The sequence below is a fragment of the Lissotriton vulgaris genome, chromosome 9 (genome assembly GCF_964263255.1).
Source record: "Lissotriton vulgaris chromosome 9, aLisVul1.2, whole genome shotgun sequence".
NCBI classification, from domain to species: Eukaryota; Metazoa; Chordata; class Amphibia; order Caudata; family Salamandridae; genus Lissotriton; species Lissotriton vulgaris.
Genome location: NC_141697.1, coordinates 588,007,295 through 588,034,668, shown reverse-complemented (window position 1 = coordinate 588,034,668; position 27,374 = coordinate 588,007,295). Strand labels below are relative to the sequence as shown.

At 43.9% G+C, this 27,374-nt stretch overlaps 1 long non-coding RNA gene across 1 annotated transcript in view; it reads right to left on the bottom strand.

The window, feature by feature from the left end:
* The window catches only part of LOC147691892 (uncharacterized), a 67,300-nt gene that overhangs the window by 16,065 nt on the left and 23,861 nt on the right, over positions 1-27,374 (bottom strand). The window contains exons 3-5 of the long non-coding RNA XR_015299798.1: positions 27,165-27,281; positions 26,036-26,074; positions 1,539-1,572 (exon numbers count right to left, since the gene is read on the bottom strand). This is a non-coding gene — a long non-coding RNA (uncharacterized LOC147691892). The remainder of the gene's footprint in view (positions 1-1,538; positions 1,573-26,035; positions 26,075-27,164; positions 27,282-27,374) is intronic.

Here is a 27,374-nt window from a genome sequence, read left to right as displayed (position 1 = left end):
AAACCTGAAAAACATATGTCAAGATCCTACTCTTTTGTCATAGAGTAACATAATTCTCTCATCATATTTCCAATATTAGAACATTAGAATATTGAGAGCTCTATTGAAGACAACGGAACAACAGTAACCTATGAACGCTGGTATGGACCCAGTGCCTTCAACATTACCATTTCCTAATCCACCACTGTTGGCTCTCTCTTTACCCTGCCTCTCCAGGATATGTAGATTGGGCAGGAGAAATAGAGAGGCTGTGGACCAGGGCACACAGGAATCTTTCCCACTCCCTCTTCTCGCAGCTCACAGTGTCTCAAGAGCATTGGGAGGAGGGAGGGGGGAATCTTGCTCATCTCCTTGGTCTCCCCGGGTTGGCTGAATAAGGAAAGCAGTTTGCCTGAGCCCAGGGACAATCAGGGACTGACTTCAACCTTCTTTCACAGCTGTTGCTGTGCATGTTCAACATATAGCATCAGTGGCTCTGCGCGCTGTGGTACATGTTGAACATTCACAGGAAGCGCTGTGAAACAGAGGCTTTGGAGCTGTAGGGGGTTTCAACCTCATCTGTCTCCTAGGAGACATTTGCTTTAATTTAGGATATTCCGCTCTCATGGGGCTGAATGTTCCAATAACTTTATAGCCTGCTGTAGTGGGCCATACAATACAAAAGGGGATGATGGACGGAGCGTTTGCGCAAATCAAACACTCACCCCCAGTCAACTGATCTGGGTTTAATCCATCACCATTCTTTAGCTCATTCCTCCACCCCAGTTCAGACATGGCCCCAAGTTGGCAGGGTATGCAGGGTATGCTCAAACGTGAGTCCCTTGCTCACTTTGCGACTGGATTCAAGATAGCGTGGCTGATGAGGATTATGAATCCGAAACCGGTTCCAGGATGCTTGTTTCCGGTCCAGGGAAGACATGGCTTGTCAGTTCGGGCTGGACTGTTCCCATGAGGCACAGGGTCAGACTGATTTGCATATGGCCATGTCTGAAATGGGGTGGCAGAGTGAGCTAAAGAATGGTGATGGATTAAACCCAGATCAGTTGACTGGGGGTGAGTGTTTGATTTGCTCAAACGCTCCGTCCATAATCCCCTTTTGTATCGTAGTGGGCCATACGGCCATTAAAGTCCTGCTCTCTTTTTTTAGGCCCTCTCTCTCCTTCAGCTAAGGTCTTTAATGCTGGCTCAGGCCTTTAGTGGCTGGTATAGCCCTCTTCAGCTGGCTATAGTGCTTTAATGAGTGCATCCGAATATCAACTCTGTCCTCTTTGTAAGGTTTTCGCATATCTCTTATGCTCAAAGGACTACCCAACCTCTGACCATAAGGTTCATTATCTCCTATCTGCAGTGCATGCCCTTTTACTTCCGCTAGGTGTAATTTCTTATTTCCCTCCCATTTTCAGCTATGTATGCGAAATTTGTTCTGTAAACGTTAAGGTTTGGTATTATACACCTGCCCTACCATATTTGTCATGATATGAACAAACAAATTGTGTTTATTGATGGAAAAAGGCATAAGTACAAGTGAGTTTGCTCACCGGCTCGGGTCCGACTGAGTTCCTGGATTTACGCCTGCAAAACATATAAAGACAAAAGTCAATGTACGTATGCCACTATGAAAAGATTTCCTGCATCAATTAATCCCTTAAACCATCATCGAAACTCAGGTTTTGAACGTTAACATTCTTCCACATGTGCTGTGAAAGCAAGAGACGGTGTTATCAGCTTATCCTATGTAACCTAAGTTCAAGGTACACAGAATAAATTATCCTAATGACATGTTTGTATATAGCAAGTTTAAGGAGTATGAAGACATTCATAGAATTCAACAGAGGGGGTCTCACAATGACATAGGGGTTGACTGTCATGATTGGGGGATATTCATGTATCTGAGCGTGTGTAGACAAGGGGTGTGACTGAAGGAAACAAATACAATATAAAATGATAAACATCTGCAGAGTGACACACTTAGAACTTGGATTCCCTCTATGGAAATTACCAGTGCACCATTATCTGTTCATAGAGCAAGTGTCTAGCACTTGCATAGATATGAGAGGGGTCTATGAAGGACCGCGAGAAGGAAAAGGCAAAAGGGGCATCACACCCCAGCCGCATGGAAACCTTGGAATCCCCATCCTTCATCAAAATCTATTTCTAGCTTTTAAGTTGCAAGGATACCTGCAGTCTACATTAATGTTGAGACATCTTATGTGTAGACAAGGGGTGTGACTGAAGGAAACAAATACAATATAAAAGCATAAACATCTGCAGAGTGACACACTTAGAACTTGGATTCCCTCTATGGAAATTACCAGTGCACCATTATCTGTTCATAGAGCAGGTGTCTAGCACTTGCATAGATATGAGAGGGGTCTATGAAGGACCGCAAGAAGGAAAAGGCAAAAGGGGCATCACACCCCAGCTGCAGGGAAACCTTGGAATCCCCATCCTTCATAAAAATCTATTTCTAGCTTTTAAGTTGCAAGGATACCTGCAGTCTACATTAATGTTGAGACATCTTATGTGGCCAGACCAGTTGGTGGCCCCAGACCCAACATGGTCTCTTCAGCTGGAGTACATTTATGTTTTTAATATTAGGATACATGTACTTGTAGCCAATCATGGCAAACATTGGAAAATAATCCAGAGTGTCCCATTTGAAGCCTTGGCCGCAAGCCTCACACTAACTTCTAAAAAGATGGGTAGTGGAGTATATATAACTTTTCATGGAAATAAATGTGAAGTGGATGTAAAAAGCAAAGAGCAGCTAGCACTCAGACATTAAAATGGGAGTCCTGAGTGATGTTTAGAAAAACATTCAGGATTTAGGGTGTTAAATGTGATCCCCCAATGTTATTCTGAAAACAATGTTTAATCCCTGTCATTTACCCCATGCACAAATTTACAGAGACCCTTGTAAAAGGAAAACCAGGAAGGGAAATAATGTGGATTGTTATGGGCGACTCTTAATGAGGGTCCAAAGAAGGAACTAGATATAAGCTACCAAACGACTGCTCAAGCAAGGGAGTAGTGTTCTACCATATGCCCTCATTGATATATTTTTCGTGTGGATAGTCTGGTGTGAGAATGGCCATGTATGTCATGAGTCATTTTCACCCATATAATTTGCTGTGGGATACCTGCTTATGATATAGGCTTTCACCCAAATGGACTTGTGTTTTCACCTCCATTTAGTTTATGGTTATTGACTTATGTTTATTCTATCTCTTTCCTCTTCATATGTAGCCTCTGGAAAGCACATGGCGGGTACCACATAAAGTGAGCACTGGAAGTGATAATCTAAGACTGGCCTATGCCACATTTATGAGCAGAACCTGTGCCTTACATAGTTAAAGAGCTGGAGCATCAATATTGTTCCATCTTAGACAGTGGTAAAATGTTTGTTGTTCAACTGAACTTTAAAGCAGACAGTTGCTTTTGTTTGTAAATATAACAGCATATGCTGACATCTCAAAACTATCGAAAAGAAAATGCACAATAAAATAACACAAAGCAACATAGTAACACAAATAAAATACAACAAAGCACATCTCAAAAAAGTCCAAACAGATCAACAACACCATGATGTGGCAATATTACAGCACCGAAACACAACAGCAGAAAAGCAACAAACACATCACCATCACAACCCAAATGCAACTTATCAAATTTGCACAACATTCTGATCACAATTCACTACCTCCACATACCTACTTTTATATAAGGGTGTTTGCCCTACTTGCTACCAAGGACATGAAATATCATCAGTCAAATTTATTATCCTGCCTCTAGTTTATTTATTTATTTTTATTATAGAGTTTTATATAGCACGGACATGACCCAAAGGTATCAGAGCGCTTCACAGTTGCATGATGTAGATCTTTTAGAGAACAACGGGTAAGCAGTAATATAAATATGCTTCCGGTATGTGCCTTTCAGATCAGTTTCCACGATAACAATTAGTAACAATTAGGTGTACAAGGTATAACAGTAGTATTATACGAAAGGTTCGGATGTGTGCCTCCATATCATTGTTATCAACAATATTACAAAAAGATCCATTTGTTGTATTAGTGTACAGTCTAAAGTGTCTTCGCTGCTAACTGGTGAGTTTGCCCTTATATTCGTTATTGATCACAATGCAGATGGTGATCAATCCTTGTTCAGGGTAGGAACTTGCTCATCAGGAATATCTTTGCCTCCCTTTTGAAGGTTGATCTGTTTGGGATTTTACTAATGTTTGGAGGGAGTGAGTTCCAGATTCTGGGGGCCGCTCCGGAGAATGCTCTGTTATATGTTTTCTTCTTCTGAAAGATGAGAGATTTCAACAACAGGTCTCTGGCATTCCGGGATGGTCTGCTTTCACCTGATAATTCAATTTTCTGTGCTAGGTACATTGGTGTTTTGTGGAGGAGCGTTTTGTGGGTAATACATGCCAGTTTTAGTTGAATTCTGGCTTTATATGGCAGCCAGTTTAATGCCTTCAGGTGAGGGGAGATGTGGTCATAATTTCTTGAGCCTGTAAGGAGTCTATCGGCCGCATTGAGACAGGCTATTAGTGCTGCTGTGGATATTTTTGATAGACCTGTTCATGTTGTATAAGCCATATTCAATTCTTGATATGACTAAGGACTGAACTAACAGTTTAAGGTCCGTCGTGGTGATAAATGGTTTCAATTTTCTTAGATAGTTCACGTGAAAACGGGCACTTTTTACCAATGATTTGATGTGGGCTTTCATGTCTAGGTTCTTATCCAGTGTGATTCCTAGTGATTTGGTTGAGTTAACTAGGATAGGAGTGCAGTTTAGCGCTCTGATCACTTTGGTCCATTCCTTCACATCTGCAGAGCTTTTTGGAGGGGATATTAGTAGGAATTCCGTTTTTTGCACATTTAATTTCAGATGATTGCTAGTTAACCGTTGTACTGACACTTTTAAGGCCTCATTCATTGTCCTGTTCTCTTCAAGCTATGAGATCTTGATGTAGATCTGAGTTTCTATATGCGTTCATGTGATAGCAGATGTTTGTGTGCCAGAGAATTTCTGTAAGGGGTTCGACATATAGGTTGAATAGTGATGGAGATAATGTTGATCCTTGTGGAACTCCAATCGAGTTAGGGCATGGCGCGGATAGCGCTTGGTTTACCAAGAATCTTTGTGTTCTGTTCTGCAGGAAGGATTCTAGCCATTTCAGTACAGTTCCAGATACACCCACCTGTTTTCAAGTTAGTCTAGTAGTTTTTCATGAATTACCATGTCAAATGCAGAAGACAGGTCCAGAAGAACTAGTAGACATGTTTCATTGTGATCCAGAGCCTGTAGGGCATTATCCGCTATATGTAAGATCGCTGTTTCCGTGTGGTGGCCTGGTCTGAATCCTGATTGGCAGTCGTCCAACAGGCTGAAATTGGAGATGTGGTGGCTCATTTGCTGTTGCACGCATTTTTCAAGCAGTTTGGTTAGTAATGAAATATTGGTCACTGGACGAAAGTTGTTTGGGTTTGCCGGGTCCCCTGTAGGTTTTTTGATGATGGGGAGGACTTGACCTGTTTTTAGACATTCTGGTAAGGTGCCTTGAGACACTGAGGCATTGATTATTTTCGTCTATATGGGGACAACGATGTGATTGATTCTTTTCAGGCATTTTGATCGGAGGGGGTCATTGTAGTGGTTATTTGATTTGATTTCTGATAGAAATTTGGCAATGCTATTCTGGTCATAGAGCTTGAATGTCGACCATTGTGCTTTATTTTTCTTCATAGCTTCAGTGATGTGCATGGAAACATCAGTTTGTGATGTTAATGGGCTATGGAGGTTGTCAGCTGCCAATCCTAGCTTCCTTTCCAGAGAGTAGCCCTTGACTGTGAAGAAGGTGGAGAACTCCTCGCAGCTCAGTTGGGTGTTATTTGATTCCTGAGCAGTTTTGGACAGTTTATTGGATTGTTGTTTTAACATCTCGAATAGTTTCTGTGGTCTGTTTTTAGCATTATCCAGCTAATTTCTAAAAAATTCTTTTTGGATCTGAGAATGCTTTTGTTGTAGTCATTTTTAATTTCCCTCAGAGTTTTCAGCTGGGGGGAGATGGGTGCTGTCTCCATTTTCTTTCTGCTAGTCTTAGTCTCTGCCTTTCTTCATTTAGTGATCCATTACACCAGGGATTTTTATCTTTCTCTGTTATTCTTTTCAGTTTTCGCGGCATAGTGGAGTTTAATATGTATGTAATTGATACGTTGTAGTGATATGTGAGTTCGCTAACGTTCATCAATTTGTTGGGTGGATTAAGATCCTTCTCACATCATGCTACTAATTGCTCAATAGTATGGTCATTGGTGACCCAAATCCACTGTTTGAGTTTGATCGGTTGTATGGTCTTATTCTTTTTCACGGAAGATATATAGAAGGTTATGGCATGGTGATCTGACCAGTTGCATGGAACAATTGAGTGCATTGTAGTAGCCTTAGAGATCATCTAGTCTAAAGTTGACCCTTTTGAATGTGTTGGCAGTGTGCAGGCTTGAGTAAGGTTTAGGTCTGCTAAGAAGTCTTTGAGTCTGTTAACCTGTTTGTCATAATTATCGTCCCAGTGTAAATTAAAATCACCTAGGAATATATAATTAGTGTGAATGTTAGAGTTAGCTGTGATGATCTCCATTAGCTGGTCTATGAAGGACGCATTATTTCCTGTGGATGGTAGAGTGCATGCAGATTGCATCTTTGATTATCTACAGTATTTATAGTGAGACCGAGGTATTCACAGGATTTAAGAAGATCAGATTGTATTTGGCTTTCTGAGATATCCGAGCGATGTATGCAAGCTATACCACCTCCTGTCTTCCTTTGTCTGTCCAACCTCACAATGTTATATTGTGGAGGCACCAATAGGTCAATTTAAGGGGAAGAAGACTCCACAAGCTATGTTTCTGTTAAGATTATTATGTCTACTTCCTGACTAATGATGAGGGCAGCAATGTCTGATGCGTGTTTTAAGGCAGACCGGCAGTTTAGTGTGCTCCCAACCTTGTTTATGTTGTTTAGGAACTTTGTGGTTATTTAATATGACAACTTTTGTCCCAATTGGGGATCACATTTCCCATAAGTGTCGCTCTACTGAGTGTCTATGCCCAAACTGCAGTTCTCATATCTTAACTGGCAAGAAAATAAGCTTCCATCTCTTCTCTCAGTCACTAAAGTAACTTTTCTGAGATACAGCTTCTTGGGAGCTGGGAAAGTGCCTCCTGTATCTGCGTATTTATCCCTTTTTAGGTCGAGGACTGAAGGCTGCACTTGTGCAGTCTCCGGTGGGAGATTTAATGATTTGGAGTATGGGGCTTGAACCCGCCTCTATTTTCCATTGGCTGGCTCCCTAAACGGAGGCCAGCCATTGGATGAGAGGGGCATCACTCAGTTCAAGCCCCGTCTCTATCGGATTCGGGGGCGTTTTTTTTGCGTTCTTTCGACTGTGACGTCATCCGTCAAAAACACGCCCCCAAATCCGAAATTTTCGGACGTTTGCGGCCACCATTTTTTTTTGTTGTTGCCCGGAACAGCCTCGCTGCCACTCCAGGTCAGTTTTCTTCTGCCCCTGATTGTGCCGGTCCGCAGCTCTCCTTCGTCTCTCCTCGCCCCCCTTCCCTCTGCCCGCAGCTCTCCTTTGTCCCGCTCTCGCCCCCCTTCCCTCTGCCCGCAGCTCTCCTTTGTCCAGCTCTCGACCCCCTTCCCTCTGCCCGCAGCTCTCCTTCGTCTCTCCTCGCCCCCCCTTCCCTCTGCCCGCAGCCCTCCTCTGTCCAGGCAGGTGCAGCACACCCAGAGCCCCGGGACCGGTGGCAGGCAGCAGCCAGACTCTGACTGCGGGGCACCCGGGCTGAGGCAGACCTGCAGGGACCGGGCATCGGAGGAGGGAGCTAAAAATGGCACTGACACTGTGCTTCAATACTAGCCGACTTGTAACCACAGCCCTGTGACTCAACCCCTTTGCCACAGCCCGCTGCCCCATGCAGGTACACCCGCACATATTAATGGGGGTCGTGACAGTGTACCTCCCCCCATTTGTGGGAAGTTTACAAGAACCGTGTTGCAAATAATATCCCTGATGTTTAGACTCAAGGTGACATGTCCAGGGCCGTACACAAAACTCATGAAGTAATAAACAACATAAATAAGTGTGTGAAGTTTGCTATCTTCACACCGAGTATTTTGTGCAAGACTGCCATGATTTACACGGTGCTCTCACACAGAAGTGATGAGCTGCTAGCCACCCTAAATAATAAGGCCAGCCTAACACACCATCACCCTGGTGCCACGGCCAAATGATATGTTTTTTTCCAGCTGGATCAAGAACACCATATTATCTCACCCTCATAAAATAGAGGAAAGCAGACCGGACGTCTAGTGGTTTTTGGCAGAGGCAACACACATAGCGTAGGTACAGCACACACAATAGTCTAACAGCTGTCCTAAGCAGCAGACAGACAGACAGCACAAATGCAAACTTTCCACACACTCAAAATACAAACACAGTACAGTCCGCAAAAGGAAAGCGTCACACAGCTGAAACACAAGCACTACAAACTGGAACAACCCGGAACTAATGCTGATACTATGCAACACCGCCGCCCCCAGCTTGAAATACTGAGGAAGCTGGGATTGCTAGCACTTCTGGGTCACAAACAATTTGCTAATGACAAAGAATTTCTACACCTCAACAACAACAATGGTTTTCGCCCCACTGAGCGGGAAGCAGGAGTGCGTAGCTTTCACGCGCAGCAACACGGCTCACCGCAAGCAGCTGTTTGCTAACGCTCTCTCTTTTGTTTCTGTCAATCTCCCTCTCCCTTCCCCCCACCCAGGGCTTTAAATGGGATGAAAAAACTGGAGGGTCTCTCAAAGGGGTGTCGATGATATAATTGAGGGCGTGGCTTAAAAACGCAGTAAGCTTAAAAGCTATGCTTAGGATAGTGTGCCGCCAGCCTGGTATTTTGCTGCTTCATTGAATCCAGATGGATAATACAGCAAGTAACATTACACCTACAACAACCCAGGAATATTGTTTTTTTGTCAATGGTTGTTAGTTGTATAAGAGCAATAAGCAATTACTACGGCTTTGTTGTATATAATATTGAAAATGCTTCAGTTCTAACATGAGACTGTAAAAGAACTATACATAGTCTCTCTGTAGATACATCATAGGTTTTAAGCAGTGGTACTGCTGCAGAGTTAAGGCTAAAAAATGGGGAGCCCCGATAGAGAAAAGTCTGTCTGGACCTGCTTTTTAGAACCCCGGCAAGACCCCGCCCACTCAAAACACTGCCCCCACCCCTGTCTCTGTCTCTCTATCTATCACATCTCTTTTCTTGTAGCTTATAGTAGGCTGCAGGACAGTACATCGGGGGTCCTTCACGCAGCTTTAAAACCCACAATCACAAATAAGCAAGCCAGTTTACACAAAACCAGGTACCGAGAGGGTCCTGTTCTGTATCACTCATTCACTTCCTCTGCCTGACTAAGGACGAGTGTTCCAATTCACTGAATGGCCTGTGAGTAAAATACACACGTTTCCAAAGACAACTTTTATATTTTAAAGCAAAAAACTTGTCTTGTGACTCGAGCTTCTGACAGTTTTACAAATTGTTAACACAAATGCAATTCTGTAAATAAAAATGCTAAATAAAGTTTTAGGTCAAAACAATAGCGAGTGATAAGACTTCACCAAGAACCTTTTTGCGAGGTAGTAAAGTCATCCTTCTACAGCACCACTGCGCCATCCTTCTACAGCACCACTGCGCCATCCTTCTACAGCATCACTCCCCCAAGCCTCCACAGCACCACTCCCCCATGCTTCCACAGCACCACTCCCCCATGCGTCCACAGCACCACTCCCCCATGCTTCCACAGCACCACTCCCCCATGATTTCATAGCACCACCACTCTATCCTTCCGCGGCACCATCCTTCTACAGCACCACCGTGGCATCCTTCTACAGCACCACTGCGCCATCCTTCTACAGCACCACTACACCATCCTTCTACAGCACCACTGCGCCATCCTTCTACAGCACCACTGCGCCATCCTTCTACAGCACCACTGCGCCATCCTTCTACAGCACCACTTTGCCATCCTTCTACAGCACCACTCCCCCATGCTTCCACAGCACCACTCCCCCATGCTTCCACAGCACCACCACTCCATGCTTCCATAGCACCACCACTCTATCCTTCCACAGCACCATCCTTCCACAGCACCACTGCGCCATCCTTCTACAGCACCACTGTGCCATCCTTCTACAGCACCACTCCCCCATGCTTCCACAGCACCACTCCCCCATAATTCCACAGCACCACCACTCCATGCTTCCATAGCACCACCACTCTATCCTTCCACAGCACCATCCTTCCACAGCACTACCTCTCCATCCTTCCACAGCACCACCACTCCATCCTGCAACAGCACCACCACTCCATCCTTCCACAGCACCACTGCACCATCCTTCCACAGCACCATTGCGCCATCCTTCCACAGCACCACCGTGACATCCTTCCGCAGCACCACCGCGCCATCCTTCCACAGCACCACCGCGCCATCCTTCCACAGCACCACTGCGCCATCCTTCCACAGCACCACTGCGCCATCCTTCCACAGCACCACTGCGCCATCCTTCCACAGCACCACCGCGTCATCCTTCCACAGCACCAGCGCACCATCCCACCACAGTCTGTGTGTGTGCGTGGCTCTGTGTGTGTGTGTGCGTGGCTCTGTGTGTGTGTGTGCGTGGCTGTGTGTGTGTGCGTGGCTCTGTCTGTGTGTGTGCATGGCTCTGTCTGTGTGTGTGCGTGGCTCTGTGTGCGTGCGTGGCTCTCAGTGTGTGTGTGCGGCTCTCTGTGTGTGTGCGCGGCTCTGTCTGTGTGTGTGCGCGGCTCTGTCTGTGTGTGTGCACGGCTCTGTCTGTGTGTGTGTGTGCACAGCTCTGTCTGTGTGTGTGTGTGTGTGCGTTATTATTCTTTATGGGGTGGGTAGAAGCTTCCCTACTCTTTAGTTGGCAGTTGTTCTGGTTAAAAGACGGTATACCTCCTAGTGAGCTGCTGCTTGTGACGGGATGGACCCATGTCCTCCCTCGCTTGCTGACAGAACTCTGAAGCACTACAAGGCTCAGTCACTGAATAAATAGTCGGTAACTGCAGTTGAGCTTGCTCTATGTTTTCCAGCCACCTTCATGCTAGGGGTTGATGAGAGTTTGTGTTTGCAGTTCATACTTGATGTGGTTGCACCCCCTCACAGTTTTAACATTGCTCCAGCTGCAATAACCAGTAGCGGACTTTTTTTTCTTTTGCCTTTCACGCGGACTGTAAAATTTTCGCATGTGACTGCAATTATTTAATACACTGGTGCTTGTTACTTGCAGGGAGATAACTCTCGAGGGTGGGCAGGGACGAAAAGGATTTGTTTTGAAACTTTTAGCATTCTGCCCTGAGGAATCAGTGGGCGCATTGTTGTGGCTCTCTGTGTGTGTGGGGGGCTCTGTGTGTGTGGGTAGGGCTCTGTGTGTGGGTGGATGGCTCTGTGTGTGTGTGTGGGTGACTGTGTGTGTGTGTGTGGGTGGCTTTCTGTGTGTGTGGCTCTGTGCCCGCAAATAATCTCTACTACTCTCTAATGCTCACCTATTGCCATTGTAAATGACAATACCATTTATTTATGTTTTAAAAAAAAAAAAGAAAAAAAATGTCATAAGCAATGCCAATAGCTCTGCCTTTAATAATGCAAAGACCATTGAATTGTAAATGCTTGTTTATGGTATGCCAGGGAACCAAAGGCTCTCTTTTTCATTAAGTTGAAAGGCAACAGCGAGTCTTACGGAACTAAAGTGTAAAGAGTAAAGTGAATTAATTGCTTTGCCAGGAGCAGAGAAATCAGTAGACATCTAAGAGGTCTGCAAGAAATGGTTGTTGCACAATACTTTACTGTGAATGCATCCTGGTCTTAATGAAGTGTAGCTATACCTGGATTGAAGGGCTGTTGTTCATATTGCATTTGAGGAGAAAAGGTAAGACAGGGAACTTTATTTTCAAAGTCCCTTTGTACAGGTCAGATACTGTGTCCCAGAAATATTATGCAGAATTCCTTTGAACGTTGGACCTCAGTTAGGTGAATAATTAGACTCCCCTTGGTGCTATATATATAGATGGATTAATTTTATGGCAGTTTCTGGTATGCAGCTTCTACGGTATGGAGTGTGCACCAATCAGGTACCAGGATTCCACTACACACGTGCAAGCTTTGGGATACTTTTTGGGGGAATGAGCTTGTTGTGTTATTCAGGATTACATCTAATAATGAAGACCCGTAATGGAGAGCAAAATGCTGCTTCTAGACCTTGTTCTCCATCATCTGAATTTAAATCAGTCAGAAATACCCTCCAAGGGTGTAGCTATCAATAGTGCAACAGCAGCAGTGGCACGGGCCCCGGTGACTCTGAAGCGCCCACTGCACCACACTTATAGTTACTTTTTACTACCAAATCAGGGGATGGGGTGGGCAATATCCTGGCTTGCTTGAGGACCCACTGCGCTCTTATTACATCACTGACATTCCCATCCTTAACAGTATTAAGATGGGATCCTATGTGACAGTATTCATGACTCTGCCGTCCAATAAACGAAAATGTCAGCCGCCAATATTGAGCATTGTGGGACCACTGGGATCTCCTTCTCTTTTTATGGGAAGTGTTGTGTTTGCAGCTTGGCAATACGGATGCTTATATGGCTTCCTTTCCCTCATTTTCCTTAAAGATTCATTTAAAAAGGACGGAAGGTGGTTCACTTCTGCAAGGCACCTAAATATGAATTTTTATTTACCAGACATTGGCTGAAAAACTTCTTGATTGTACTCACACTAAAATTGCCCTTTTGTGCACAAGGTTTTATATATATATATATATATATATATATATATATATATATATATATATATATATATATATATATATATATATATATATATATATATATATATATATATATATATATATATATATATATATATATATATATATATATATTGTAAATGCTCTGGGGTCCTGAACATCATTAGGTTAAACTCAGTTTTATGGCTGTAATGACGATCCCATAATAAAAAAACGGACTGTATTGCCTTTGCGAGTCAAAAAGGTATGCAGTTCTTGACAGGAGAAGAGGAGAAGAGAAGCCTGAGGCATCAGATCAGGGATCTGATCCCTCAGGAGCAAGGACCCTCACACACCCCAAGGGGTGTCCTGCATCATCATCATCATCGGTCAGCTCCTCATTAGGCCGGCGCTACAATACCCAGAGTACCCCTCTGGGGGCTCTTTGCCGGAGTTCTTTTGTTTTTGCTGATGTGAAGAGTGAGGTGCAGTGTGGGTGTGATGTGAGTAGACTGGTGTAAATGTGAGGATAAAAATCACTAAGGGATAACCAAAGCAATTTTAGAAGATGGGTTCACTTGTTATCATTAAAAATAATGGCTGGCTAGGATTGGATACAATGGTCTGAACAAGCACAAAAGGTGATACTTGAAAGAAGGTTGACATGTTTCCTGCCTATTTACTGTCAACGTGATCATGGCAATTCATCAGGACCAAGATCCTAATCTGCTCATGGTTGGGCCGATAAGACAAACTGAAGACAGACTTAAGACAGACTTAAGTTAGAATTTTGTATTAGGTTTGTCTTAAGTCTGTCTTAAGTTTGTATTAAGTCTGTCTTAAGTTTGTCTTAAGTCTGTCTTAAGTCCGTCTTAAGTTCATTCTGTGAATACCAAAAATCGTAAATGCATTCTGTGAATACCAAAAGTTGTAAGTTTAGGATTTTGTCTTAACTTAGTTCTGTAAATCGGCCCCTTAGTGTGCTCATTTGGACCACTGTATCCACTCCTAGCCAGCCATTATTTTATTTTTTTGATAACCAATTTTATTGACATTTTAAACAACAAAGTAAACATAGCACCACTTTGACATATTAGACGTTTCAATACATTTACAAGTGATTTCCCCCATTTGTTCGTTTGAAGTATGATCCCACCTGTGGTGTGGATACTCAATCCAATGGTCCCATCCATTTGCCCCATACACAGTCATATTTAGCTGGGCAACCTCTTGCTTCGTATACAGCTTTTTCTTGGATAGCGCACATATCTACACCCCTGTGCCATTTAAATGTAAATTGATACTTGTATAGCGCACTACTCACCCGCAAGGGTCTCAAGGCGCTTGTACGAATACTGCTGTGGAACCCATCCTGGCTTTCCCTTTGAGGCGTCCACTCCTGAGCACCCCCAAGGTGGAGGCCAGGCATCCTTAGCGTTGTGGGGGCCGTTGTGGAGATTAAGCAAGCTATTGCCCAGAGTTGCAGAGTGGGACTCCATGATTGGAATAGGCACCGAGGCGAGAATTATCAGGTCTGTGGAATTTTGAGCCCAAGACCCGCCAAGGCAGGGAATTGAACCCTGGTCCCGGGCCAGACCTCTGCATCAGGGTCTGCCGCTCTAACCATTGAGCCACACTTCTCCACTTAGCAATAGAGGGAGATGTTGAATCTTTCCAGGCCGCTGCAATGTCTCTTTTGGATATCAGAATGGCTGCACGGGAGCCATCCAGTCCCTCCATCACCCCCAGGAGAAGGGCAAGCGGATTGAGTGGGACCTCCCACCCCAATATGCCACTCAGTTCCCACAAAATGGCTGCCCAATATTTAGAAAGGATGGCACAGGACCAAACCATATGGTAGAAGTTGGCTGGTTCTGCCTTACAGCGTTGACATTGTAGGGTTGGGAAGAAACCTGCTTTGTGGAGCTGCACCGGGGTAAGATATGCACAGTGAAGGTAGTAGATCTGAATGAGGCGGAGCCTGGCCGATATAGTGTGTGTCCTAGGAGCCAACAGTGCATCTCTCCAGTCTTCTTCCTTTAGATGACCCAGCCAGATTTCCCAACGGGCTCTAAGAGGTTCTAGTGTGGATGGAGTAGCCTTCCATTATTGGTAATGATAACAAGGGGACCCATATATTAAAATAGCTTCGGGTACAACTTAGATATTTTTAACCTCATATTTATGCCAGTCTACTCACATTATCAAACTCACACTGCACCTCACTCTTCACATCGGAAAAAACAAAAGAACTCCACCGAAGAGGGCCCCCCAGGGGCCTGTTGGACATTGCAGTGCTGGCCCAATGAGGGGCTTGCCGTAGATGATGCATGACACCCCTTTGGGTGTGTGAGGGCCCTTGCTCCTGAGGGATCAGATCCCCCAATATGATGCTTCATGGTTCTCCGGACCTCCTCTTCTCCTATCAGGTACTGCATACCTTTAACTGACATGGCTTGATTTGGGGCGTGTATGCTGGACCTTTATTTGCCCCTAGCAGTTGCGGCCGGTGCTAGTAATTGCGGTTGGGCAGTGGAGCGGGGTGGTGTGGAGGTCGACAGACAACAGAATAGGTTTTATTTATTTATTTATTGAATTTTACCTATTCCGTCGTCTGTCGACTCCCTCCCATCACCCTACCCCACCCCACCCCGCCTTACCTAATCTTCCTATACCTGCTGCCCCTGCCCCCTAGTCCACTCCTTGTAGTTTCTCTATTGCCTTTGTACCATCCAAGCCCAGCCCAAACCTTATCCTCAAGATTTGCCGACTTTCATAGATTTTTTGAGGTTGTATAATAAAGTTTCATTTAATATCTGATACCCCAATTGGGAGGTATTACTGTTTCTATTTAGCCCTATGACATAGCTAATCAATAAATCTTAAAAAATTTCCCGGCCTGGTTTTTACAGTCTTTATCCTTTAGATGAGGCTGAATTGTGTATGTTATTTTTTAATACTTATATTATCATGTGTAATTTTCACATCTGAGTTTGGCTATCTTACCAAATTGTGAGAAAGGTGGGCTTTAGACTTAATTTGGTTAATTTCAGTCTCTGGAAAGATGAGTCTAGATTCTCTAAGAGCAAAGTAATAACACATTGGACCGCTACGGTGGAGTTCCACGCCTCCACGTAGCCCGGAGTTCCTGTTCCTGGCCCCTCCCCCCCCTCACCTCGAGGTCAATGGCGACTGCTGTGGTTTGGCAGGTCGAGCTAGGTGTTTGTGTCCACGCCGAGAGAGCTTCGAGTGCCTGCTGAGCCTGCTGTTCGGTATTACGTGCCGATTTTTTTGATAGAAGACCTACGGAGACGAAGCCTGCTCTTCACAGGGATGCGAGGTGAGCTGGATTGCATCTCCAACGGACCCAGGTTACATTGATGGACTGAAAGAAATCTTTATTCCCGATAACGTTCACGCTGCATCCCCCGCCTTCCCACTGCTTGCACTCTGGCTGCATACTGGCTGTATGCGGCTGCTGGGCCTGCTTTGCTGTTTGGCATTCGTAGCAGGCAATTGTAGCCGGTCAGCACCTGGACTTCCTGTTCTTTGCTCCTCTCTTTCACACAGCTCTACGAGGGTGATGGTATTGGAGGTGCTTCACGGCGCATTTTAGCTGTGGCATTGGAGCTGACTGAACTGACTGAAGTGCAGAATAAGTGTTTAGGCGCTGGAGGTGCTGGAATCTCGCAGCAACTTAACTGCTTGGCTTGGAGGCTGGCTTGAAATTCAAATACAGCATAATCTCGGAGTGGAGCTGTAGCATTTACCGAATCGACGGGGGAAAAAAAAAATAAATAAAAAAACTACAAGTCCCAGCATTCCAGCATTCCAGTGATTGGGAAACTTACTGCTTTAATCTGATTTCCTACGATCCTACGATTTGTGCTGATGCAGGACACAGAGTAACGGTCGGCTGGATACTTACTAATTGTGAGCTTGTGACATATGAGCGGGCAGAAGATTGCGCTGCTTGGTGGTGCTTAGCACTGCCCGGTGAGACTCCGTTTGCCTTGTAAAGATTCTCTCTGCTGCTGATAAGTGCGCAGCGGTCGCGGTTTGGGGGATTTGCAGGCTTTAAGAAGCAGGAAGGACAGAAAGACATTTGAGTCTATCCGGTTAAAAAGCCGGTTAAAAAGCCCTTCGTTTTTTGTTTTCCCACTCAAATCAAATTCGGGAGGTATCTAACTCTTCAGTTGGCTGCTCAAGGCTGTGTTGGAGAAAACTTTATTGACTTCTTGGCAGGATGGGCAAACAATTAAATGCCCGCGCCAAAGCGCGAATAAGACGCCAGCAATTAAAGGACGATGCCGCCGCTCATAAAAATGCTGATACAGGCGTTGGGAAAGAAGATTCGCTGGTTGAGGTCTCTGGAGCCTCGGGTGACGAGGAGGAGGAGACAACGGACTCGGTTTTTCCTAACCCATCTCGACTGACGCCTTTGAAAAACCCGCCTCAAGCGCAAAATGACTTAGCACTCGATGTAAATGGGAGTGAGATGAGCGATGCGTTGAATAATAGTTTGCAACCTGGGGCCTCCAAAGGCGGGGGGCCTGAGGTGGCCCCTAAAGTCGCTAAAAACATCCCATTATTTGAGAAAAAACCTGATATTTCACGGCCCGCTCCTTTTCCATCGGTGGGCTCAAGCTCAAGTCCTACGGGCCTAACTGAAGGTATGGTGGAAGAAGGAGGAGGTGGTTCCAGTCTATCCACCATTATAAATGGGGTCAAAACTCTCTCCTCTGTGGACTTAATGGGCTCGCAAGAATGTAATCTTATACAAGACGAAGTCTCTCCCAGATGGATCTCATTGTCTCTTCTCCCCCTGGTGTGGAAAGTCCGAATTTAGGAATGGAGACTGAGACCACAGGAGAATTCCAGATCTCGGTTAAAGACATGCTTAACATGATACTAGGTGAAGTGAGGGAGATGAAGCAGTCACAACGATCTGATCTGGCCCTTATCAATCAAAGACTAGACAAAATTGAAGAAACAATCTCCTCCTTTCCTGTCCGGCTACAAGAAGCAGAGACTAGGATTTCCGGCCTGGAGGATAATATGGATTTACAAAAGGGGGTGGTGATGAACAGAGTGTCTGAATTGAGCAGACCACTCTTACCCAGTCCAAAGATCAGGGCTTGATCCATCACCGTTATTTATCTCACTGCCCCATCCCAGCTCAGAACCTGGCTATATGCAAATCAGTCTGTCCCTGGCCCAGTGCATCATGGGAACAGGGCAGACTAAACTACCAAGCCAATTCTTTACCAGAAAGGAGACAAGCTACCGGGGACCGGTTTCTGGCATTTCAGCCTCTTCGGCCCGGCTTGCTTGAATCCTGATGGAGCAGTGAGAAAGGGACTCATGTCTGAGTATACCCTGCCACACCTATAGTGGCCAAAATCGATTTACAAAAGGGGGTGGTGATGAACAGAGTGTCTGAATTGAGCAGACCACTCTTACCCAGTCCAAAGATCAGGGCTTGATCCATCACCGTTATTTATCTCACTGCCCCATCCCAGCTCAGAACCTGGCTATATGCAAATCAGTCTGTCCCTGGCCCAGTGCATCATGGGAACAGGGCAGACTAAACTACCAAGCCAATTCTTTACCAGAAAGGAGACAAGCTACCGGGGACCGGTTTCTGGCATTTCAGCCTCTTCGGCCCGGCTTGCTTGAATCCTGATGGAGCAGTGAGAAAGGGACTCATGTCTGAGTATACCCTGCCACACCTATAGTGGCCAAAATCGATTTACAAAAGGGGGTGGTGATGAACAGAGTGTCTGAATTGAGAAGACCACTCTTACCCAGTCCAAAGATCAGGGCTTGATCCATCACCGTTATTTATCTCACTGCCCCATCCCAGCTCAGAACCTGGCTATATGCAAATCAGTCTGTCCCTGGCCCAGTGCATCATGGGAACAGGGCAGACTAAACTACCAAGCCAATTCTTTACCAGAAAGGAGACAAGCTACCGGGGACCGGTTTCTGGCATTTCAGCCTCTTCGGCCCGGCTTGCTTGAATCCTGATGGAGCAGTGAGAAAGGGACTCATGTCTGAGTATACCCTGCCACACCTATAGTGGCCAAAATCGATTTACAAAAGGGGGTGGTGATGAACAGAGTGTCTGAATTGAGCAGACCACTCTTACCCAGTCCAAAGATCAGGGCTTGATCCATCACCGTTATTTATCTCACTGCCCCATCCCAGCTCAGAACCTGGCTATATGCAAATCAGTCTGTCCCTGGCCCAGTGCATCATGGGAACAGGGCAGACTAAACTACCAAGCCAATTCTTTACCAGAAAGGAGACAAGCTACCGGGGACCGGTTTCTGGCATTTCAGCCTCTTCGGCCCGGCTTGCTTGAATCCTGATGGAGCAGTGAGAAAGGGACTCATGTCTGAGTATACCCTGCCACACCTATAGTGGCCAAAATCGATTTACAAAAGGGGGTGGTGATGAACAGAGTGTCTGAATTGAGCAGACCACTCTTACCCAGTCCAAAGATCAGGGCTTGATCCATCACCGTTATTTATCTCACTGCCCCATCCCAGCTCAGAACCTGGCTATATGCAAATCAGTCTGTCCCTGGCCCAGTGCATCATGGGAACAGGGCAGACTAAACTGCCAAGCCAATTCTTTACCAGAAAGGAGACAAGCTACCGGGGACCGGTTTCTGGCATTTCAGCCTCTTCGGCCCGGCTTGCTTGAATCCTGATGGAGCAGTGAGAAAGGGACTCTGTCCCTCACCACCCCTTGTTGTAAATATTTTTGTCCACCCTAAGCGTGGAAGGGTATTCTCAGATGTGAGACCCTTGCTCATTGCACCATCAGGATTCAAGCAAACCGGGCCGAAGACGGCTGTAATGCCAGAAACCGGTCCCCGGGAGCTTGTTTCCTTCCCAGTGTAAGAATTGGCTTTTGTAGTTTGGTTTGCCCTGTTCCCATCATGCACTGGGACAGGAACAGACTAATTTGCATACAGCCAGGTTCTGAAACTGGGATGGTGCAGTGAGCTAAAAAACGGTGTTGGATCTAGCCCTGATCTCTTGACTGGGTGAGAGCTTTCTGCTTAATTCAGAGACTCTGTCCCTCACCACCCCTTGTTGTAAATATTTTTGTCCACCCTAAGCGTGGAAGGGTATTCTCAGATGTGAGACCCTTGCTCATTGCACCATCAGGATTCAAGCAAACCGGGCCGAAGACGGCTGTAATGCCAGAAACCGGTCCCCGGGAGCTTGTTTCCTTCCCAGTGTAAGAATTGGCTTTTGTAGTTTGGTTTGCCCTGTTCCCATCATGCACTGGGACAGGAACAGACTAATTTGCATACAGCCAGGTTCTGAAACTGGGATGGTGCAGTGAGCTAAAAAACGGTGTTGGATCTAGCCCTGATCTCTTGACTGGGTGAGAGCTTTCTGCTTAATTCAGAGACTCTGTCCCTCACCACCCCTTGTTGTAAATATGGAGGATAATATGAGCAATGTAAAAAAAGAAGTTACATCTCTTTCCAAAACCTCTAAGTCTCTTGAGCTTAAATTGGACGAAATTGAAAACTATAATAGGAGATCGAACCTTAGAATCGTGGGAGTTCCCGAGAAAATCGAGGGTTCTGATATGAAGCAGTGGCTTTCCTCCTTCTTTCTCAGCGAGGTCATTCCAGAATTCAAGGGAGATTTAACGATTACACGCGCCCATCGTGTCCCTGCACAACCGTTTCCCAACTCCACTCTACCTCGGACTATTCTTGTTAACTTCTCAGATATCAGAGTGAAAGAGACTATTCTTTCTAAGGCCTTCAAGCAAAGGCAATTTTCGGTTAACTCATCCACTAAATGTCGGATCTTTTCGGACATGTCTGCTGCTGCAGCTAGGAGGAGGAAGGAATTCGTTAAAATGCTGCAAATGTTTAAAGACAGGGGTGCGCAAGCAATGATTGCTCAGCAATCAAAATTGAAAGTTTTGGTGAAGGGCAAATTCCATTTATTTACGGATATTGACGAAGCACAGGGGCTGCTACGTCTGATCTCCCAGGATTAATGTTCCTTGTTTGCGAGGCTGCCTAATGAACTCTTGTAATGGTTGTGTTCTTTTTTTTTTCATGAGATATGGAATCTAGTAGGTTGCCAATATATGTTCTTAAGTCTGCTTTAAGTCTGCTTTGTTTGTGATGGGGAGGAGGGGCGGGGTCAGGACTGGACTCATAGGAAGGTCAAGGGGTGCTAATCCAAGGCACCTTAAAGGTAGAGGTGGGCCAATACGGCCAGCATGGGGTAAGGGCCATAAAGGAGGGGGGTCCTACAGAGGTAGGAGGGGGGCAAGGAGGGCAGGGGGCACGAAATCAAAAAAAGAAGTCTTGGATATGTGCATGTAATTTCTTTCTATTAAGCTGGGCTAAGTACGTTATGAATACTGGAATGGGCCTTTTTTTGAAAAATGCGGTATCTAATTGGTTCACAATCAGTTTGAAAGCTTGGGTGTGGGGTGCTTTTTGTCTTTACTCTTTAGTATGGGGCTAAAAATTATTTCTTTCAACGTAAATGGTCTAAACAATAGGAAAAAAATGAGAACAATAGAATTATGGGCCAAAACGCAACAACCTGATGTGATTCTATTACAAGAGACCCACTTACCTAGATTAAAAATTGAGGAATTCTCTATGTTTAAAAGCTGGGCCTCTTATAGAGTATTCTCTTCATGTTCAGAGTCACGGAGGGGAGTGGCGTTATTTGTTAGTAAAAAATTAGAGGCCCAGATCGGTCAAGTGGAACAAGGGGGGTCGGGCCGTTGGTGCTGGGCCACCTGTGTGATCCCAAATAGAACTAATCCTGTTACGTTAGTGAGTTTTTATGCTCCAACAGAGGATACTCCAGAGATTTATGAGGAGTTTTTCCATTCTTTGTTGATGGTTAAGGGTGAGATTATTATTGGTGGGGATTTCAATATTACAATGAACAGAGAGCTGGATTCTTCCAGCAATTCGAAGACACAATTCAAGCCTAAATCTCTCAGGTCTATTATGAATAATATGTCGCTATTTAACTTGTGGGACCCTTGGAGAAATCAAAATCCGCACAAAAAAGAATATACTTGTTGGTCCGGTAGATTTAAATCTTCTTCACGAATTGATTTTTTTCTAATCTCACGTCAAATAATTTTTTCTAAACAGACGATGCTTCACAACGGGTTCTCGGATCATGCTATGATCATTATGGAACTGGGATTGGCAGATAGGGCAAGAACCCCTAAACGTTGGGTCTTTAATAAAAAATTCTTGACTGATGACACTTGGGTGGAGGCTATTAAAACTGAGATTTCAGCCTTTTTTTCTTGGAATATAGGAACTGCCCCCCTCAATTTTGTGTGGGACTCGTTTAAGGCATATATTCGCGGCCTAGTGATTGGTAGAGATGCAGCAGATTTTTCAACAGTTAAGAATAAAAATAAATTGCTCCAACAAAAAATTCAGGCTTTGACGGAACTCAGGCAACAAAATTCTGCTAGATCGGTTCAAGATCAATTAAATGCGGCCAAACGTGAGCTCTCTCAGGAGCTCTATACTCAGAGTGATGAGATCTTTCGCAAGAGCTCACAAAAAATCTATGAAGAGAGTAACTACACTGGCAAACTCCTGGCGTGGCAGGCCAGAGAGCAAGCCTCGACTAATCTCATACACTCCCTATATTCTCTAGACACTCTTAGGGATACATCGGTCCCAGCTGAAATTGGAGAAATAATGATCGCTCACTATAAAAGGATCTATAATACTCAATCGACGATAGATTATCAAAAATTATTGAATTATCTGGAAAAGTACTCTCTTCCCACTCTTTCCCCTGTAGATCAATTTAGTATGGCATCTCCATTCACTAGAGAGGAAGTAGAGAAAGTTGTACAACAGCTTCCACTAGGGAAAGCGGCCGGACCGGACGGGTTTCCCTCAGAGTTTTTTAAAGTTTTTTTTACTGCGTTCTCAGATGTTTTCGTTCAATTATTAAACTTTATGTTGTTGGGTGGATATATCCCGGATTCTTTCAGGGAAGGTACAGTAGTAAGTTTTCTTAAAAAAGGTAAACCCCCCAACTACCCAAATTCTTATAGACCCATCACGCTTCTTAACACAGATTACAAAATTACCACTAAATTATTATCTACACGATTTAACTCTTTCTCTTCAGATTTGATTCACGCAGACCAGAATGGCTTTGTTGCTGGCAGGCAGCTCTTGACTAACACTCATTTTTTAGCAGAGGCTTTGGATTTTTTTGAGTCACGTAAGATCCCCGCTTTAATTTTATTATTTGATGCCGAAAAAGCTTTCGATTTGGTGGTATGGGAGACACTTTTTATTATTTTACAGCACTTCGCTATCCCAAAGGTAGTTATAAACTTAATTCGGAGTCTCTATTCAGGGGCTAGGGCTAATATTATAATCAATGCAGAGTCTGTGGGGCTAGTATCGGTTAAACGTGGTACTAGACAAGGCTGCCCACTGTCTCCGGTTTTATTTGCCTTCTTTATCGAACCCTTAGCAACTGCAATTAGGAAAGCTCCTCTTTTATTCCCCCCAATTAATTTGATGCCTAAAATCAAACTTTATGCAGACGACATAATTTTGTTAATTAAGCCGGAATTGCAATGCCAAACACTTGCACTTCAAATATTTGAAGAGTTTGAGGCGTTGGGGGGCTATAGGATAAACAAAAAAAAAACGAAATCTTAGTATGCGGGGGTATTAATCCTGTAATTCACCCTGATTTAAGATCATGCATTAATAACAAACCGAAAAGATATTTGGGGGTTATGTTCTCTCCCGCAGTTTCAGATCTTTACAGCTTGAACTTTATACCATTGCTGCAGAAGGTACGAGCAATGTTCGAAAGATGGAATCCCCTACCATTAACTATTATTGGCAGGGTCGCATTAATTAAGATGTCGGTCCTCCCTTTATTTAATTTTTTATTTTCAACAATTCCCTGTGCTCTGCCGGCATCTTTTTTTTCCAAAGCTGAAGCCTTGTTCTCTTCATTTATTTGGGCCAAAAAGACGCCTCGTATTGCATTGAATACGTTATTCGAAGATAAGGGACAAGGTGGGCTGGCCCTTCCCAACCTTAAAGACTATTACAATGCATATTTGGCTCAATTCATGACCAGATTCAAGGATAATAATCAGCAACTCTTTATAAATTTTTTCATTGATTTGATTTGTGAAGAATCCCAGATTCCCTCCCCACTTAAATTATTTAAATCTCCAAAAACAGTCAGGTATAAGGTGCTGCACTGGTTTTTTAAAAGACGCTCAGCACTCCTAAAGAGATACTCCCTTTCGTTTCTTAATACATCCTCTTCCCTCTGCTCGGCTTTTTCATTCTTCGGAGTGGATATCAGCATGGATCTACTAGAAAAATGGCAGAAGATAGGGTTTAAGATATTAAGCGATTTTATGAAAGATGGCGCTTGGATTAGGATGTCTGATATGTCAACCTTGGTTCAAGGTAATTTCCTATTGCTGGGATCATATAAGTTGATTTATGGAATCTTGATCCAACTAGACCCTTCACTCCTCTTTTCCCCTGCTCCGTTATTTAATGATTTATTTTGTTTAATACAAGAAAGAAAGCCGGGGGAGTGGAAACGATGCTTAACCGTGAATGGGGACCCGGATTTGTGTCTAAAAGCAATCAATAAGTGGCAAGGGCAGGAAAACATGGTATTAACCCCAGCTATATGGAAGAGAATTAATGTTCTGAATTTTTCCGTATTAAGAGGTGCCAATTGGCGCAGAATGCTGTTTTTTAGTAAATGGCTTCTGTACTTCACTCCGGCAATGGTTAGTAAAATGTATCCTAACTGCTCTTCCACTGTTATAGATGTCTGCATTATAATCCTGCTAATTGGTCTCATATTGTTGCTTATTGTACCAAAATTGTACCTTTTTGGGAAGAAATATTTGAATATATACAAAACCAGTGTAAAATATCAATCTCGGTTAATGTTAAATTGATTTTGTTTGGATTTGATCCTGAATTGATGTTAGAGGGGCAACTAGTTAAACTAATATACATAGCTATGGCTTTAGCGAGATCGCTAATTCTACAAAACTGGCGTTCACAATATTGCCCCAATCTATATGAATGGTGCTATAAAATGCAAAAAGTCAGAAATAGTGAACATTTGTATGCTCAAAGAGTTGGGGCGATTCGTAAATTTGAGAAAATCTGGGGTTCGTACTTCGATCTTAATGATTCAAATTGATTATGTTGGTTCCTTTTCTTTTTTCTGTGATTCATCTTTATGAGATGGCCTGTTGTGTGTCTTCTGATTTCATTTTGTTATCTGTATATTTTGCCTAGCATATGATATGTTAGTGCTTGATTTTGCTTGATTATCTAAGTCTTCAATAAAAAAAAAAGAAAAAAAAAGTAATAACACATTGGGTATTTACCAACTATTCTTCTCTTACTAATCTTTCAGGCAGGCCTTTATGTATCAACCCACTGCCCATAGGCACTGAAAGGCTGCAACCCTTTGATACATAAGATCCTCAGTTCCTCATTACTTGTTTAAAATTGAGGATGTCTTTGGGGAATATGCCAAAGGTTTATGTGATCATTAGTGGTTCACTTCTCTGAATGAAATAAGTTTTAACCACATTTATTCACAGAGGTCATGTGCAATTTTGTGGTGTGAGTTTCTCCATTTGAAAACCAGTCCAAACAGTGAACATTCATTTTCCTGCTGTAATCCGGCATCGCAGTACACCTTGGATGCACTAGGCACCCTGGGGGGAACTCAATGATGAAGCATGCCACCAACTAGGTTAGTGGGTGAGAATTCTTTTTTAAAACCTACTGATTTTCTCCTAGAGTGATTATTGAATGTACTGTTGATCCAGACTGAATGAAATGATTCCCAACGTGTTCTTTTTTATGATACGTTTTCATGAGAGAAGGACAAGCTCCGTTTGATATTCACTCTCTTTTCTGTTTAGGGTACTCATATTTCATACACAACAATATACAGCATGGAGAGGCAGTGAGTTGCATTTTGTACACAGGAGAGTTTCACAGCGAGGATCATTATAGCTGTAACATTTAGCCACCAGCAAACAGACTGTTTTTTAAAAAAAATTGTGGAACTGTACCTCCATCTTCTGCGCCGATATCCTTTCACCTCCTGGACACTGCACGAAAAAAGAAAGAATGTATGTTGTGCCAGTACCCATTGTCTCCTCTTTAATAGCTGGTTACATAGATTGAATAAAGTTCATTTAAATACCCCCACCCCCCACAAAAAAGAATAATTCCTTTCCATAGGTTTAAATATGCTCCTCAAAAATTAAGAATATTGTAAGATAATGGCCGGAATCAAATCGTCTCTGCATCTAAAAACTCTTCCCATCAACCCTCTTAATTTAGTGCAAAATACAGAAGTATTAATATAATTCAAACCAACATCAGCAATTGTCATGTCATATCCAACCAAGAGTCCTAACCTCCTCTTTACCTTCAATATTTCCTATTCTTAAACCAGATTCTTTTTGCATTACCAAATCTGCTTAGCACATTCTCTCTTTGGTCCCTACCTTTAGATTATCTTCCATGGCCTTGAACAAAGGATCCTGATAGCTGAATATATACAGATCAAACTAGGTGATCTCAAAAAGACCATGACCACAGAAGCTCCATCACATCCTGGTATATCTTTTCTTTTTCTAGTCCTCATTCACCAATAAGTAATTTTGTCTGTATGAGGTAAGGGCTCGAGAGCGAGTCCGGCCAGAAGAGGAAAACACCAAGTTAGGATTTGCCAGCCCTTTCGGTGGTCCCCATAGAGCAACCCTATTATATCACTACTAGAAAGAGCAATGCTAAATGCGTGACCCAGCAAGGTCATAATTGCTCATCAATCTTTAACGATGTATGACAAATGCTGAAATGAGAAGTCACTATGCGCATTTCTTAGTCTATCTTATGTTTCTGTAGCTCCTCCACATAGACTTTGAACAAAAGGTGCTACCAGTATTAAGTCCCTGTCCCTGTAGAGCCTCCTGCATTGATGGGGTCAAGGGTACACAGTGGGTAGACAAGGCAGAACCACTACTTAGGATATGTTAACAGCAACTTGGTTCTCCATCAGCCTCTGTTCTGATTGCGCACACACCTCCTTCCATGCTCAAAGTTTCTGCCTAGGTGATTGCTGCCCCATAAACAGGTTTCTCTCTACTCTGTCTAGGCCAGCCGTTACCTATGGCCATGTCTCTATAAACCTACCATATCCTCTCCGAATCAAAGGTTTTCTTTTGCACCGCATCTTCCTCTTCCTCTGCTTCACTTTGCGTTGGGATACACCATATGGTATAAAATAATTTCTTCCAGAAGCCTCTCCTCCTTCCATTATGAAAAAAAAATGAGCAGATATTTAGCCAATCCTTATTTTACATCTCCTACCAATGTGTGAATATGTCAAGAAACCCTTTAATA